The 15,210-nt window shown below is 39.8% G+C and overlaps 1 protein-coding gene across 1 annotated transcript in view; it reads right to left on the bottom strand.

Moving 5' to 3' along the window:
- Positions 1-15,210, bottom strand: part of LOC102227229 (tetraspanin-9) — a 205,852-nt gene that overhangs the window by 148,709 nt on the left and 41,933 nt on the right. The window contains exon 3 of the mRNA XM_023349338.1: positions 3,051-3,108. The gene's annotated coding sequence lies outside the window, so the exon portion shown is untranslated. The remainder of the gene's footprint in view (positions 1-3,050; positions 3,109-15,210) is intronic.

Below are 15,210 nucleotides of genomic sequence, written 5' to 3'. Positions count from 1 at the left end.
ACTGCGAAGCAAGGCAATTGTTCAGAAATACTTTCAAATAACAAAGTAAAACCTATTTGTATTCATACTCATTTGCATTAATATTCATTTAGAAGACAAATTCATCACATTGCCTTGCAGCATAAAACCATTTGTAAAACTCAACACAAAAGACTGGATGCACACAGTAATACATAAATTTACTGAATAATGCCACATTATTTATTTTGACAGTAAAATACGTTGCAGGGAAACCAATTTCATGTCAAATGGAGTCGCAGTGTGAAGCAGCTCAATAGCAGCGCTCTCACATATACTCTCTTTTCCAGACACAACCGATGTGAATTGACCTATGCAAATAAACTGTGTCCAAGTAGCATCTGCATTGCCGACTCTCCAGCTCGCGTTGCGTCACTGCTCCTCGCCACATAAATAAAAATGAGATGTATAAATAATGCAATGGCAGATTTGACAGTCAGAATTACTCTGACACCTCTGCACTCAACTTGTCAGCCGCTTCCTTCTCTCTCAAGCAGGTTGTAATTTACTGGCTCTCAGTGCCATCACAGAATGAATCAATGGCCAATTAAAGAGATCCATGCAAGGTCTCCAGTGCCCTCCGGCGAAGGGGCCAGTGGTTAGTTGGGAAAATAAATATGTAAATGCCCCACTAACAGAAAAGCATTAGCCAGTTTTTTCCCAGCAAGATTAAGACACATGGAAAGGAGCAAAGCATTACGATTTGTTCTTAACCTGAGCAATAAACTACATGAAGCCATTAACACCACGACAGAAAAATGAAAACCGTCAGAATTTTACATTTTAAAGTCATAATTACCAGAATAAAACTCATTTTAAAATTTGTAATAGAGATTTAAACTCAAATTTATTACTGTTATCCTGATAATTATGAATTTAAAACTCAGAAGTATGACTTTAGGAATCATAACTTCTTAATGGGTTTTTTATTATTTCTTGCACGGTTCCATATCAAACCCACCAGCAGCCATGAGAAGCTTTAAACACCAGGATGGGACATGCTGATGTTTCCCAACATGGATGAATTATCCATTGAGTCCGAAGTAAACCATTTAATCACATGCATACTATATTTAGTAATTACAGGATGTATGTCAATAGAAACGTTTTCTACTTCAGTGAATAGAAACGTTTTAAAATGCCTCTGTTATTGTTTCTGCTTAATTGCACATTTAATCATCCTGACGCCGTCGAGCCTTTCAGTCTCCTTTGTTCCCACATTTTCTTCTGCGACATGGAAGCCATATTGATCCTGCCCTGCTCCAGCCTGATTAGAGACGTGTGGACAAGGACAAAACAACTCTGACACCAGAAAGGGGGAAAAAGGGGAAAAGCTAAAACTCCACTAACGATGTCAAAGAAAAAAGAACAAACACAAAGTTTTCCCTGCAAACCGACAAGAAGGTTATGCATAACCTGGCTTATCTCTGTTAGTACAGCAAAAGAGAATTCCTTCTATTTAAAACAGAATAAGACCAGTGTCTAAAAGCTTAGGTTAAACTTAGAATTAAATCAAACAGGAATCAACAATTAAATCCCTGAATGACAAGAAAGGCAGAAAAACTGGTGAAAGACTGAAATCTGGTTTTACGTTCAGTGTTTCCTGATTGGTTATTGGCTGGTCAAAACAAAAACATTGTTTCAAAATAAAATACAATAAAAGACATAGAAGAAAAATGTATAATGTGAAATGTATTACAGCTAAGCTGCTGCTTTATCCTTTCCACCTAAAAAATAAATTTTGGACTTTTCCTTTGATGTGAGAGCACACTTATGTCCTGTATCTTATTGGAAACATTGTTGAAAAACCAATAAAGGTAATGTTGGGGAAAAAAAGAAATTTTTCTAGTTCGATTTTTGAAAAATCCCACAGCATGATGGGATCTATTTATACCACAGGCTAAGCATCTTTTTTTTTCTTTTCTTACGAAGCTAAAACCGTTGAAATGTTCAACTCTGTTCAGTTTTTCTTTGTGAAAAGCCAGAGCAGGTTGATCCAGACTCATTTCTCTCTCACACAGTGTGACAACACCTTTTATAAATGAAGATCAATCATAACAAAAAGTCTCTCCTATTGGTATAAAGCTATCAATATTATGCATCAAATTAAAGATTCTCCTTTCAAACATTCTGAAAAAAAAACCTTTATGGATTATTTTGGCACATATGGATTAATTATAGACACATTCATAGATGTGTGAATAGACAACAGACTTCCTGTTGCTCACAGAAACACTAAGTCCTGTGAATGATGTACAGATTCTTCAGGATGTTTTCCAGAAACAGGCAGGAAGATGAAAGTTTGTTTGACAAGAAATGAGCAGTTTGTCCATCTTATGAATGCTCATTAACATAACTCACACCATCACTCTGCTGCGGATCCTGAGGTCACATAAGCGCATGGATCTGAGGAGGAAGACATCTGTAAACATCTTCATCCCTCCGTCTGAAACAACCATGACCAGCACCCTGCTGTGAAACCTGTACATTCACAAAGGGACTCCTGAACTTTTCCATTGCACAGCTTTGCAGGATTTCTCCTTTTCAGCCAACATTCCTTCATTTATAACCGTTTCACCATAAACGTCTCCGCCGCCTTCATCTCAAGCCACATATTATGTGTGGTTCAGCTAATTCCAGTTAGCTCCTTGAAGCTGTGCTCCTATTTAAAGCCTGACTACCATCAGGGACTCAGGTGGCTGTCAGTGTGGCACCTTTACTTTCACACAGTGACTCATTCTCACAGTCAGTCAAGGTTTTCCACCTTGTTGCATCTGTATCTTAATCATCTCTGCGCTCAGACTTGTTCCAAGTGTTGTAGGGATTTAATTAAAGGCATAGTGGAACTAAAGCATTTCCCCTTCTGAAGCGCCTTGTTAAATAAACAGAACAATGCACCGCAGATATTAGGGGAAGAGTGAAACCAAATCCTCTTGGGCAATTAAAGACTCTCAGTTCCATTTTACCGCCATGTTAGCAGATCATCACAACATCTGGAGGCGAAATGTGGCAGGTGGAAGAAGAAATCTTACCTTTCCCTGGAGACGGAGGAGAAGCTGCCAGCACCTCAGACGTCAGCTGCTCCAAACTCTGTTAAAACAAACACATTCCGCTGTCTCAATTAAACATTTTACTTTCAACAACATTTACACATTTCTTAATGCAAGTATGGAATAAATCTTAGGGAGAGGTTACAATTGTGCTTTTCTTACCTATTTTTATGAATTATATATGTTGATAAAATTGTTAGTACTCCCTGTTGATGAACCGTTTAGTTTAGTTTTTAAAATGATTCGGCTGAACCACAATTCAAAAACAATATTTGATTATTACATCTAATATTATTACTATTGTGGGCTTTTCATTCATCAACAGAGGGGAACCAACAGTTGTGTCCACATTTGTATAGTTTTACACACAGCATTGTGTCTGAACGGTGTTAACTCAGGGGAACCTTCAGCTGAACCTTGGAGGTTTTTTATATGATAAACTTAAAGGCAGTGCAGCTTGTTCTTATGTCATTAAACAAGAAGATTTGTCAACAAAAGATGATTTTCTTTTTCTCCTTTTTTGTTTTTGAATGTTTCAGACACCAACAAGCAGTAAGATCATTCTGAGGTGGTGTGAGCAGGTTGTTCCTGATGAAGCATCCAGACATTATCAGTTCTTTTTAAGGTGATCGTTAACAACCTGACTGAATAAACACCATCAGGAAGCATCAGACCCGCCTTGAGTTGTCTTCAGATTTTGAGCGAGAGCGTTTTCTTCCAGGTTACTCAACTGTGTACGTTTCCAGATTAATCTGTCAACCGGTAAAAGGTGAAGCCTTTAGAGTTGACCTTGCGGTGTGCAGCAGGACACGGTGTAACAACTCAAACATGGCCGACATGTCAGGGTGAGAGAGCCAGCCTTGAAAGCAGACACACTTATCCTTTTCACACTGATGTAAACAGTACAAACATGGATTTTATTTTCAGCCTTTGTCAGAGATCAAAACATTCTCAAGAAAATAAAGAACACATGAGCTCCCAGCTGCAGAGCCAACAGGAAGACACAGCATATCAAAGCGCCTGCTGCCCAGCATGAATGATGGTTCTCCATGAGCGTCTTCAGATGAGCCGGGCTGGAGATTTCTGCAGGCTGATTTAGTGGCTCAATCTCGCACAAGAGGGGTCACTTTTCTGTCCACGCTTTGACTTATGAGGGCACGGCTGCTATTTTCATTTCCATTTCAGTGTGAGGAATGATGGGAAAAGTTCCAGCCCATCTGTAAGCGCTGTTGCGTAAGCTCACGCAAGGACACGGATACTTTATTAATACCTTGTAGTAATGTGCTTTTGATATGTTTTCTGACATTTTCTATGATTTTGACATATTAGCATATTAATACAAATCCCCAGAGGACATTTTGAGCTGGGAGGCATTTTCCTTTAAGAAAAACATGCTGAGTCAGTCGAGTTAAATTCATACTGTATCAGTCATATTCAAATAACCAAATTACTACTTTTCAAAGCATCTCAGTAAAATAGAATACATTTCATTTTGGGGTTTTTATTTCAAAAAGGAGACTGATATTATATAGATTAATTCCACACATCAGGATTTCATAATTATCTTGATTCTGGCTCACAATCTTCAGTCTGCAGCCAAAACAATTCAGAGGCAAAAATATGATTATTAAATTGATTGAACATGCCAATTTATAGCTGTTTTTTCTCCTCTGATTGCAGCAATTTTTGTTTGCACTGTTTTTCTGAATTTTAATTTCTTTCATTAAGGACAGTGCATATTAATTAAGATGAATACATTAAAACAAATATGGCAGATTTAGCCATAGGGTTAAATTTCATCTGCAGTCCTCTGGCAGGCTGATGACTCCATTTGATTTTTTGTGTTTGCAACCCTCATATGTTTGCAGCACGTTTCGCCATTTGCTGCACATTTGCAGCTTTCAGCCACACAGATCTGAAATCCTTTGCAAACCTTTCAGAAGCTGCCAGAATCTCTTCTGACGGCCTCAGAATCATCTCAGCATGATTTTTCCTCTCACGTCAGTCAGGAGCCCCAAAATAAACGTCTGAGGTTCAAACAGGACAAAACATCTTTCAATTCTAACGTTTTTCTTATAAACCTCATGTGATCTGCCTGTGTGTGATTTCTGTCATTTTAAGTGGTTTTATACATGTTTGTGTCTGATTATTCCTCCTCAACTGTATTTTTAAAATTAATACTATTCTTTTATTTTTATTATTTATATGCACTGCATTTTTTTGTATCAATAAATTAATATCTTTCCAAATATGTAAAAGAAAAACATATCAGCCATCGTCGGATGTCCTAATTTTTTCACACCTGTTGATCAGTCTCTTTTTTTTAGGAATTGAATGAGTAAGATATATTAAAATTTCTGTTATTTATTTATTTAGACAGGCCTGGATGTAAAAGAAAAAATAAGTTGATTTTCAGAGGTTTACATGTTTTATATATATATATAAAAAAAAAAAAATCCAAACTTCTAATCTGTTGCTCCTTTTCCCAGCCGACCCAGAAAGATTCAGCGATGAAATGAAAACAGTGAGGTCAGATGATGATAGAAAATCAAGATTATGAAGAGCAGAGAAATTATTTCTGACCAGCAGAGGAGAAAACCTGCCAACCTCAGAGCGGATGGAAAGCAGAACAAACCAAAGACAAGCAGCAAAAACAAGACAGTTTGTTCCTCCCATTTGCAAATTGAATTAATCAGGGCGCCATTGACGTTCTGTGTAACAAGACAAACATAATTAGATTACATCATTACTCCTCATCATTATACGCTTGCTTCCTTCTCTCTCCCCGGGGAACCATGAACAGCCAACTGGATCGGCAGCTCTGCACCGTGGCCACAGCGAAAGCAAGATGGCTGTCATCATTTATTTAACACAACGATTGAATGTGTGAGTGAGACAGAAGAAAGAAAGATGTAGTCTCTGATCATACAGAGGGTTTGTAACCGTCCTAAAGCTACAAATAGTGCAGTGTGGCCTGAGACGTAATCCCTCTCCCCTGTGAGCTATATTTACCATGTGTGGTCATTTCTGTGATCTGTGAGCTTGATGTTTGCCTGAGCAGCAGCCATGATGATGGCCAGTTATCTTCAGCTGCATGCGTGGCATTCTGGGATACGCAGGCAGAGAATTTCTCACAGTGTTGAGAAAGTTCACATCAAGCTTAAACATAATTCCTCAAGACCTGACCTTGGCATTCCTGCTGAAGTCTCATCATTGTCTGAGCAGAGACAAAATAATATACAAAAACAAACATTTACACTCAGAGGATTATTACAGGGCCTCATAATTTGGGTAAAATGTGTGGCTTTGCAATTAGGACTCCAGAAAAATAAATAACCTTGTTTTAATATGAAGGTAGAGAAAGGGACGAGGTGTTGAAAAGCTGCTCCGGTGCTGTATGCTGTAATGGCCGATCATCTTTCTATTGGGAGGGAGAGCAGCCCTGCAGCTGCGGCGCTCAGAGCCTCCACAGCTGTGGCGAAGGGAGGAGGTGTCAGCCATGCTTGGCACTCATCGCCGAGTCAGCTGGGAACGGCTGGCTTCCCTTCACACGAGCGTTAGAACATATGATGCACTGCTACAGACGCATGGAGTACGGCGAGGCGCAGGGAAACCGTTTTAAAATCATCAGACTTTTTTAAATCAGGAAAACAGATTTGCAGCAAAAAATGCAAAATCCAATCTTTTCGATGGGATTTTTATAAATTAAAGAAATTGATATCAATTTAAGATTCTTCTTGAGAGTTCTTGCAGTCTGTGGATAAATAATTCCACCCTTCGTTTAAGTCCCTGTACGTTATGTGAAGAACATGCTGCAGGGAGCGTTGCCATCCATTCCATACTCAATCTTCTTTTGCACAAATTGATAAATGGAGACATAAGCATGCTTAATCTCTGTTCCACGTGCAGCCTGGGTAGGGGGACAGTGAAATTGAAATGACAGGACGTGGAACGAAGCACGTCCGGGGGAAATGGAGGCATCACTCCTTCGTTTATAGAACTGACAAGATATTGATCGCTCTTCCTCCAGGCCTTGAGATTGGGAGGAAACTTTTACCTCTCTGCGCGGCCTATCTGGGGGCTGCAGAGCTGCTGACGCTGATGAGGCGCCGCGGCCTGAAGGGGAATCTAAACGGCCGCCGTCTGTAAAAACTGCTCTCTGTATTCCTTCCCCATCTCTTCCTCTTTTCTCTTTTCATTCATAAAATCTCTGCAGCAAGCAGCATGTCGGTTCAGATCTCAAATACTTCTGTCTTTCCATCACATTTTTTCTCAGGCTCTATCCTCTCCATCATAATTACGGTCTAGCCATGGATTTTATTCTGCTGAAAGAGAGAAAAGCTCAGATTCAAAACTCTCGACAGATCGATGGTTGAGCTCAAACTCTTCCTCACTCTTCTGTCTGCATATATACACTACAGACCGACAGTCTCCTGCAGCTGTACTTTTTCACTGCATTGAACATTATAAGAAAAGGCATAAGAGGAATTATGAAATCAATGCAGAAAAGCAGCCAAAATTTACATTTCTTTTTAATTCAACCATCAGAGCTGTGAATAAGGTTTTGCTCCCTGCAGATTTCTTCTGTTTTTGTTTTGTGTCACACGTCCATGTTTTACATAATCAAGCTCATTTTAGAATCAGGCATAATGTGGTTTAAAACAAAAAGCAGTTTTCAAATGATAATTTACTAATTAAGGGAAATTAGAATGAGTGGTTTGGATAACTAAATGAAAAAATAATTGCCTCCCTTGATTAATAAAGAATTATCTGATTAACCACATTTTCATAACAGCCTAGCTCAGTTTGACTAGCCACACAAGTAGGCTAAAATACATGAAAAGGCAATGAATCCTTCTATCTATAGAGATGGAAAAAGGTATGATATTTATCAGTCTGGACATGGTTACATAGTTATTTTTACGGGTTTTGGACTCCAGAGAACGCAGTGAGAACGGTTGTAAAGTAATCAGGGAGCAGTGGGGAAACATTCCAGAGCGGCCGACCAACCAAGAGATTATCGTTGATTCATCCAGGAGAACAGCCAAGGCTCCATTCACACGGTCCGATTCAGATCAGATCTGTTCTACTTCCATATGCGAAACTAAATCATAACCAATAGCTCTTCGAATGTCTGCAGTCTGAATGGTCATGTCGCATTTTATCCGACTTTTACATCATTGACTTAAGACCTAAGACATAATTCGGCAGCAGAAGAAGCCGAACGATAAATCTGGACATGAATAATTGCTGAAAATGATAATGAAATGATGAAAGCAGTCTGAGTCAGTGACAGCATCACAACCCAACCGCACCACTCCTCCACATCCAAACAGAACCGGGTCAGAAGCTGCAGTTCCACTGAAGGCCGTTGCTGTTAGTTGTTAAGGTTTTATCGGCTTCCTTCGTCTGCTGACCGTGTTGTCACTCTCAGCAACGTCACAATCCATCCAGAGATGGCGGCCATCTTTACTGTCTTAAAGAGAGTGTAGCGGCGGCCATCTTTACTGTCGTAAGCAGAGCACTGCTGGGGGACGACTACGTTCTTCCTCTGCTCATGCAGGTTGTTTCGGGGTCGTAAACTGTTCGCATTTAACTAGTAGCATAAACAACCACACAAAAAAAGTCGGATTTCAGCAAAAAATCTGAAGTGATTATCAAAATCTCTGCAGGCTTCACTGCCTCAGTGAGGGTCAGAGGTCATGATTCAACAATAGACTGAGACTGGACAGAAATCGGATCCATTGGAGAGTTGTGACTCCCCCACTAATTATAGAAACAACCAACCATTTATGAGGCTGAGGGAATCAATGGTGTGGACAGATTCTTTTTCCCATATCAGTCAAAGAAAACTGCGGCTATTTATGTCTGATATCAAAATTTGGTAAATGATTTTAAACATTTTAAGAGCGACCAAAAGAAAAAATGATGGCCTAATACTTTCTCACTTCACTATTCAAGCAGAATGGATGCTTTAGCAAACACACAACTGGAAAAATGTAATGAGATTATTTTCCTGTTCACTTTTGACTCTGATATTGAAATTTAAATGAGAAAACATGCAGCTTTTTGTTCCAACTTTGGTCCAGCAAACTATAAAACTTCAAGGCAGAATCTGCATGAAGGAGCTGTAGGTAGTTATTGGAGTGAATTTCTGTGTAATTCAAGACTGTAGGAGTCTTGCCTGAGCTCTTATAGCAGCGTTATGGGAGTCGAAGTTAAACTGGGAGGCTGTGGGGGGCGACCAGCCAGTGGCAGGGAGCCAGCCACGTGCCATTGCTGACTGCAGAGATGCATGCCTAGAGGTTAAATTTTAAACAGCAGGACAGAATTCAGAGAATATTTTAAGTGTCTGAATTAAGCAAATATAGCTGTTGACAGAATTACAGTAAAGTAATCAACAAATTAAATCCTTGCTTTAAGTAAAAACTGTGGCGTTTGAGTTCCAGTGTCCTCCAGCTTTTGCATGAATCTCTGCTTTAATGAATGGTTAATCGCCATGGCAATAGAGGAGACAGGATCCTAAATGTCCCCAGAGATAGAGTTAACTGGGACATAATCACAATGCAGATCTCATAAATTAGATAGAAACATTACAGCATACACATTCCATTGATTTCAATAAAGTATCAGAGCGTGACTCGGAACAGAACCAAAAACAAATGTCTCTGCATGCGACCCTGCACCGTCGCAGGCTTCCCATAAACACACGTGATAGAAAACGACCCTGAGGTCAGCTGTGTGTTGATGAGGAAGAGTTATGCCCACTCTGCTCCACCCAATGAAGCTCACTGTCAGCTCACACACCATCACTCATCTGCGAGAGTCGTGCTGTTAAACGCTAAACATCATGGGAGAGCAAATCACCACAACGGCCACGCCACTTCACCATCAAAGCAACCACCGTAAACTGGATCATAAACTGGCCTCGCATCAATCTCCAGTCACTCCAAAATGAACATAAAATTGGTGGTGAGAGGGTTGTTTTTCTCTGCATATAGGGAGTGTGTGAGCATAGAAGGCATTTTATTGATGTGCCCATCCATATTTGTATATTTAATATAAAAATATATGATTAATCCTTAACTGAAAATCAATCTACCCAGATGGATAACTGATCACAACTATTTACCACCTCTATTTATGACATGCAGTGGAAGTTACTGTTACCTGTAAAGTTAGCTGTGCTAATCCTAAAGCACTAAATATAACATTAGTTCTGCTAACGCAAAGTAATAATATCAACATAGTTCTTTTTGGAAGCTAATGCTAAAGTGCTAATTTCAACCATGTTCACACCTACCATGCTGCAATGACAACATGTGACACATGACCCTCGATAGGCCTAAATTTATTACCACTGGTCAACAAGGTTGTTTTTCAGGAAGTGATTCTTTAGACTTTTCATTTCACTCTTGGTTTCAGTTTTATAGTTGAGTTTGAATTTTATAGTTGTTGAATTTTTGCATAAATTTGTTCAACACCTCTAGTTGTTTGTTCATGAAAGTGTTGAATTTTTTTTGCATACCTCATTTGCTCATTTCTTCTATACTTGCCACTTGCTCAAAGTTTCTTTAAAAAAAAGTGGGAGAAAACAGAACTGCTGTGTAAATAAACTTCAAATTAAGAGCATGAATATAATTGTCTAACTTAAAAAATTCTTAGCAGTCAATAACAAAAACTTCCCCGCAGATGTTAAACTGACAAATAAATTAGTGCTTTAGAATTTAGGTGGAAAAACAAATTTAAGAGCAATAAATGCTTTCAAAGACCCCCACTGATAACATGCTTTAAAATGTAAAAAAAAACTACCTTTTAGATTAGTTGTTACATGGAGAACTACATGGAAACACAGAAATTGCTCAAAAAATACGCAAAACACCAACTGATGTAATATAAAAAATTCCCTTCTCACCCACCGCGGGTGGTTCTTATCCTCTGAGCTCGGGTCCTCTACCAGAGGCCTGGGAGCTTGAGGGTTCTGCGCAGTATCTTGGCTGTGCCAAGGACTGCACATTTCTGGACTGAGATGTCTGATGTTGTTCCTGGGATCTGTTGTAGCCATTGGTCCAGTTTGGGGGTGACTGCCCCGAGGGCCCCGATGACCACAGGCACCACTGTGGTCTTCACCTTCCAGGCCCTCTCCAGTTCCTCCCTGAGGCCCTGGTATTTCTCTAGTTTCTCGTGCTCCTTTTTCCTGATGTTGCAGTCGCTTGGTATTGCTACATCTACCACAACGGCTTTCCTCTGTTGTTTATCCACTACGACAATGTCTGGTTGGTTCGCCATTACCATTTTGTCTGTCTGGATCTGGAAGTCCCACAGGATCTTGGCTCTGGCGTTCTCCGCCACCTTTGGGGGTGTTTCCCACTTTGATCTCGGGGTTTCCAGTCCATATTCTGCACAGATGTTTCTGTACACTATGCCTGCAACTTGGTTATGTCGTTCCATGTACGCTTTCCCTGCCAGTATCTTGCACCCTGCTGTTATGTGCTGGACTGTCTCAGGGGCCTCCTTGCACAGCCTGCACCTTGGGTCTTGTCTGGTGTGGTATATCTGGGCCTCTATTGCTCTGGTGTTTAGGGCCTGTTCCTGGGCGGAAAGGATGAGGGCCTCTGTGCTGTCCTTGAGTCCAGCTTTTTCCAGCCATTGGTAGGATTTACTGATATCAGCCACTTGGGTTATTTGCTGGTGGTACATCCCATGTAGGGGCTTGTCCTCCCATGATGGTATCTCTGGCACCTCAACCTCCGTTCCCTGTTGTCTGAGACATTCACTGAGCACATTGTCTGTTGAGGCTGTTGAGGCTGATCACCAAGAGGGGGAAGGTCATCCGCACAGAAGGGGTCTCACTCCCAGAAGGAACAATAGCAGACATAGAGGACAGTTACAAGTACCTAGGTATACCACAAGCAAATGGCAACCTCGATGAGGTCACAAGAAAAGGAGCCACAGCTAAATACCTCCAACGAATAAGGCAAGTCCTGAGAAGCCAGCTCAATGGCAAGAACAAAATCCGTGCGATAAACAGCTATGCCCTGCCAGTAATCAGATACCCTGCTGGAATAATTAGCTGGCCAAAGGAGGAGATAAAAGCCACGGATATATATATATATATATACTGTATATATACTGTATATACCTCATTTATATAGGTATATACGTATATAGTATTGCAGTCGTTATTTTCTCACACATATCATTTTAAACCTAACATCTTATTTTCCAGGAAGCTGATCTAAGCTCAAATGATCCCCAACTCGTCTGTAGTTTAGCTACGATTCACCAGTTTTACAGAAGATGCATCCTCACTTCTCCAGGCTGGGGTCAAGTAATTAAAACTTTTAAAACTGTTAATTATGCTTCCAACAATATTACCTCACGGTATCACTAAATTGTTTCCTGACAGTTATTTCTCCTTGTTTTCAATCTCCATTTTCCATTTTGGTGGCTGTTTATGTGTGGGAGGTAAAAATAAACAGATGGACTCTGAGGAGGAATGGAGAATGCAAAGCAAATGCAAAATAATGCACTGCAATATTTAAATTATACAAGTGAAAAGGCAAGAATTAATTTCAACAAGAAATTTTGCCCTTAAACAAGATAATGTCTAAATTCACCAAAGCTGTTTATTTTATTAGGAAGGTTCACATGCCAGAGAAACACATTCTTTACTCATATGCCCATGATTCATTAATTATGCAATATTACAACTGCGTGCCATTGAAGGCGTCCTTGTATAAAAGTATGCACACATATTCTAATTGAAAACCTGGGAACCCAGAAGGGAGAACCGCCAGCCTTCAAGACTGCTGATGACAAGAAACTAACAATTTATCCCTGACAGCCTGCCTGTGGCAACAGATGATGATCAAAAACCTTCTGTCTTCTACCACCATCCCACTGCCAGGTTTTCAGTGTCAAATGCCAAATGCCTACGCAGTTTCAGTTGGCACTGCAGATGCTTTGTATTTATTCTCACATATTTACAGCCAACAGCAAAACACCCAACATCCAGTAATATTATAAACCTTATATCCACCCACTATACCAACAGTAACGTCACAGTATTTTAATTCCCCTTGGCTGAGGAACTGGAGGTTAGAGCCTCTGCCTCATAGTTTAACGGTTTAGAAACGTCTGAAGCTGCAGCTTAATGCCACAGTGACGAAGCAAAAACACATCCACCAGATCACCACTGGTTCATTCACTGGTTCATCCACTGGTTCATTCACCGGTTCACCACTGGTTCATCCACTGGTTCACCACTGGTTCATTCACTGGTTCATCCACTGGTTCATTCACTGGTTCATTCACTGGTTCACCACTGGTTCATTCACCGTCATCAGAAAAAATATATTTCTATTTTATATACACAGCAGATATTAGTCCCATTATCTTTGAACTGACTGAACTTCTTCAGTACTTTTCTAGTCTTACGATCATTAAACTGATCTCTACACCACCTTCAGCTTCATTCACAACGAACATGCAGATCAGTAGAAAACTTGGGTTCAACTTCCTTCTCCTACATTTCTTGTGTCTTCAATAACTGGCCTCCATTAGAACATGGCAGCTAACTGAGTATAGCTGCCATGTTATACTCATTTCAGAAATGAATCAGGGATTTTGTCTTGGGAGTTTATTTTATAAATCTGAAGAATCGTTTCATCTCTAGATATGAGGGTTTTTTTTACAGCAGGTGATTCACAAAACACAAGCAGGTTTAGGTAATAAGGTTTGGAACAGTCAACATTGGTTCTGTCAAGAAAATCCGAGCTCATCCCACTTCCCCATGCTGGAGATTTTAGTTTAACAGTAATAATAAATAAAGTTATCTTTAAAATGAATCACTCAAGTGACATCAAGGCCCAACAGTAGACTTAAGTGTCAATAAAATAAATCTGGTTGTATGTGTTGTTTTTGTCTAAAGCAAACTTTGCTTTAATTTTACTTTTTTCTATCTAATCATAAGAAATCATAGTCAGTCAGAGAGTCATTAAACAGGAAAAGCAGGTTTCCTGGAAAAAGAGGAAGTTTCCAGCCTGCAGATTTATAAAAAATAGCTGAGACTATTCCTTATTTTAAATCATGAAAGTTTAAAGAATGAAATCTAAACATTTTGGTAATTTGATAAGATTCAAAGTAAAATACTTATATTAATATTGGTTTACTTGTAATAATATTTACACGAACATTTGTGGGAACAGTTACAAGAAAAACAAGTAACTGTAACTTTGGCATCAAATAATTAGAATCATGTATTATTCTTGGTTTCTTTTCAGAAAAACATCTGTAATAACTCACATTAGGATTATAATAAGTATAATTAATAAGTTATGGTTATAAAATCATAAATGAATGATAAATCAGAGAAGCTGAAGAAAATAAATGTGATATAAGTTATGGTTATAAAATTATAAATGAATGCTAAATCAAAGAAGCTAAAGAAAATAAATGTGATATAAATGTGATTTTGACATTGAACTTGAAATGGTGTAAAAGGTGTAACTGCAATTAAACATCACTGATATGTTGGAGGTAGAGAGTAGGTGAAAGGTGAAAAGCAAGGAACTAACAGGAGAGCAGAGATGAGCAACGCCTTATTTAGAGAGTAGGTGAAAGGTTGTGCAGGCAATGGACATAGGAGGTTGAGCAACCCTGAGACATTAGCACAGACATCAGGAAATGTCTGTAAGACAGTGATGGATATGAGATCATCTGTCTAAGCAGTCAGAAACCCTATAAAAGGTGAGTGCAAAAGAGGAACCGTTCGTTGGATCCTCCGGGCAGCTTCGAGCCAAGATCGAGATGGACAAAGAACTCTGCAGCTGAAGAAGAGCCGGGGCCACGGAGCCGAAGACTGTCCTGCCATGGGGACCAACCCGTCTGGCCCACAACCTGTGGCTTCGAATCGCACTTCTCTCATCGGCTGGGTTCAGACCCCAAAGACAAAGATGAAGACAAAGGCAAAGACAAAGAAGAAGAACTGGTGCCTTCCTTCCTGCCAGCACCAAGTCCTGTGTGACCTCACCATCCATGCGGAGAAGAAGCTCATCAGACCTACAGAGATTCCTGCCTTCGCTGATCAACATCTTCCTCCTGCTGCAACACCTTCTTCATCATCAGACCTGCGGAGATC

Source organism: Xiphophorus maculatus, chromosome 2, assembly GCF_002775205.1.
Source record: "Xiphophorus maculatus strain JP 163 A chromosome 2, X_maculatus-5.0-male, whole genome shotgun sequence".
Taxonomy (NCBI): Eukaryota; Metazoa; Chordata; class Actinopteri; order Cyprinodontiformes; family Poeciliidae; genus Xiphophorus; species Xiphophorus maculatus.
Note: the sequence above shows the minus strand (reverse complement) of the source record. Positions and strands in the feature narration are given on the sequence as shown.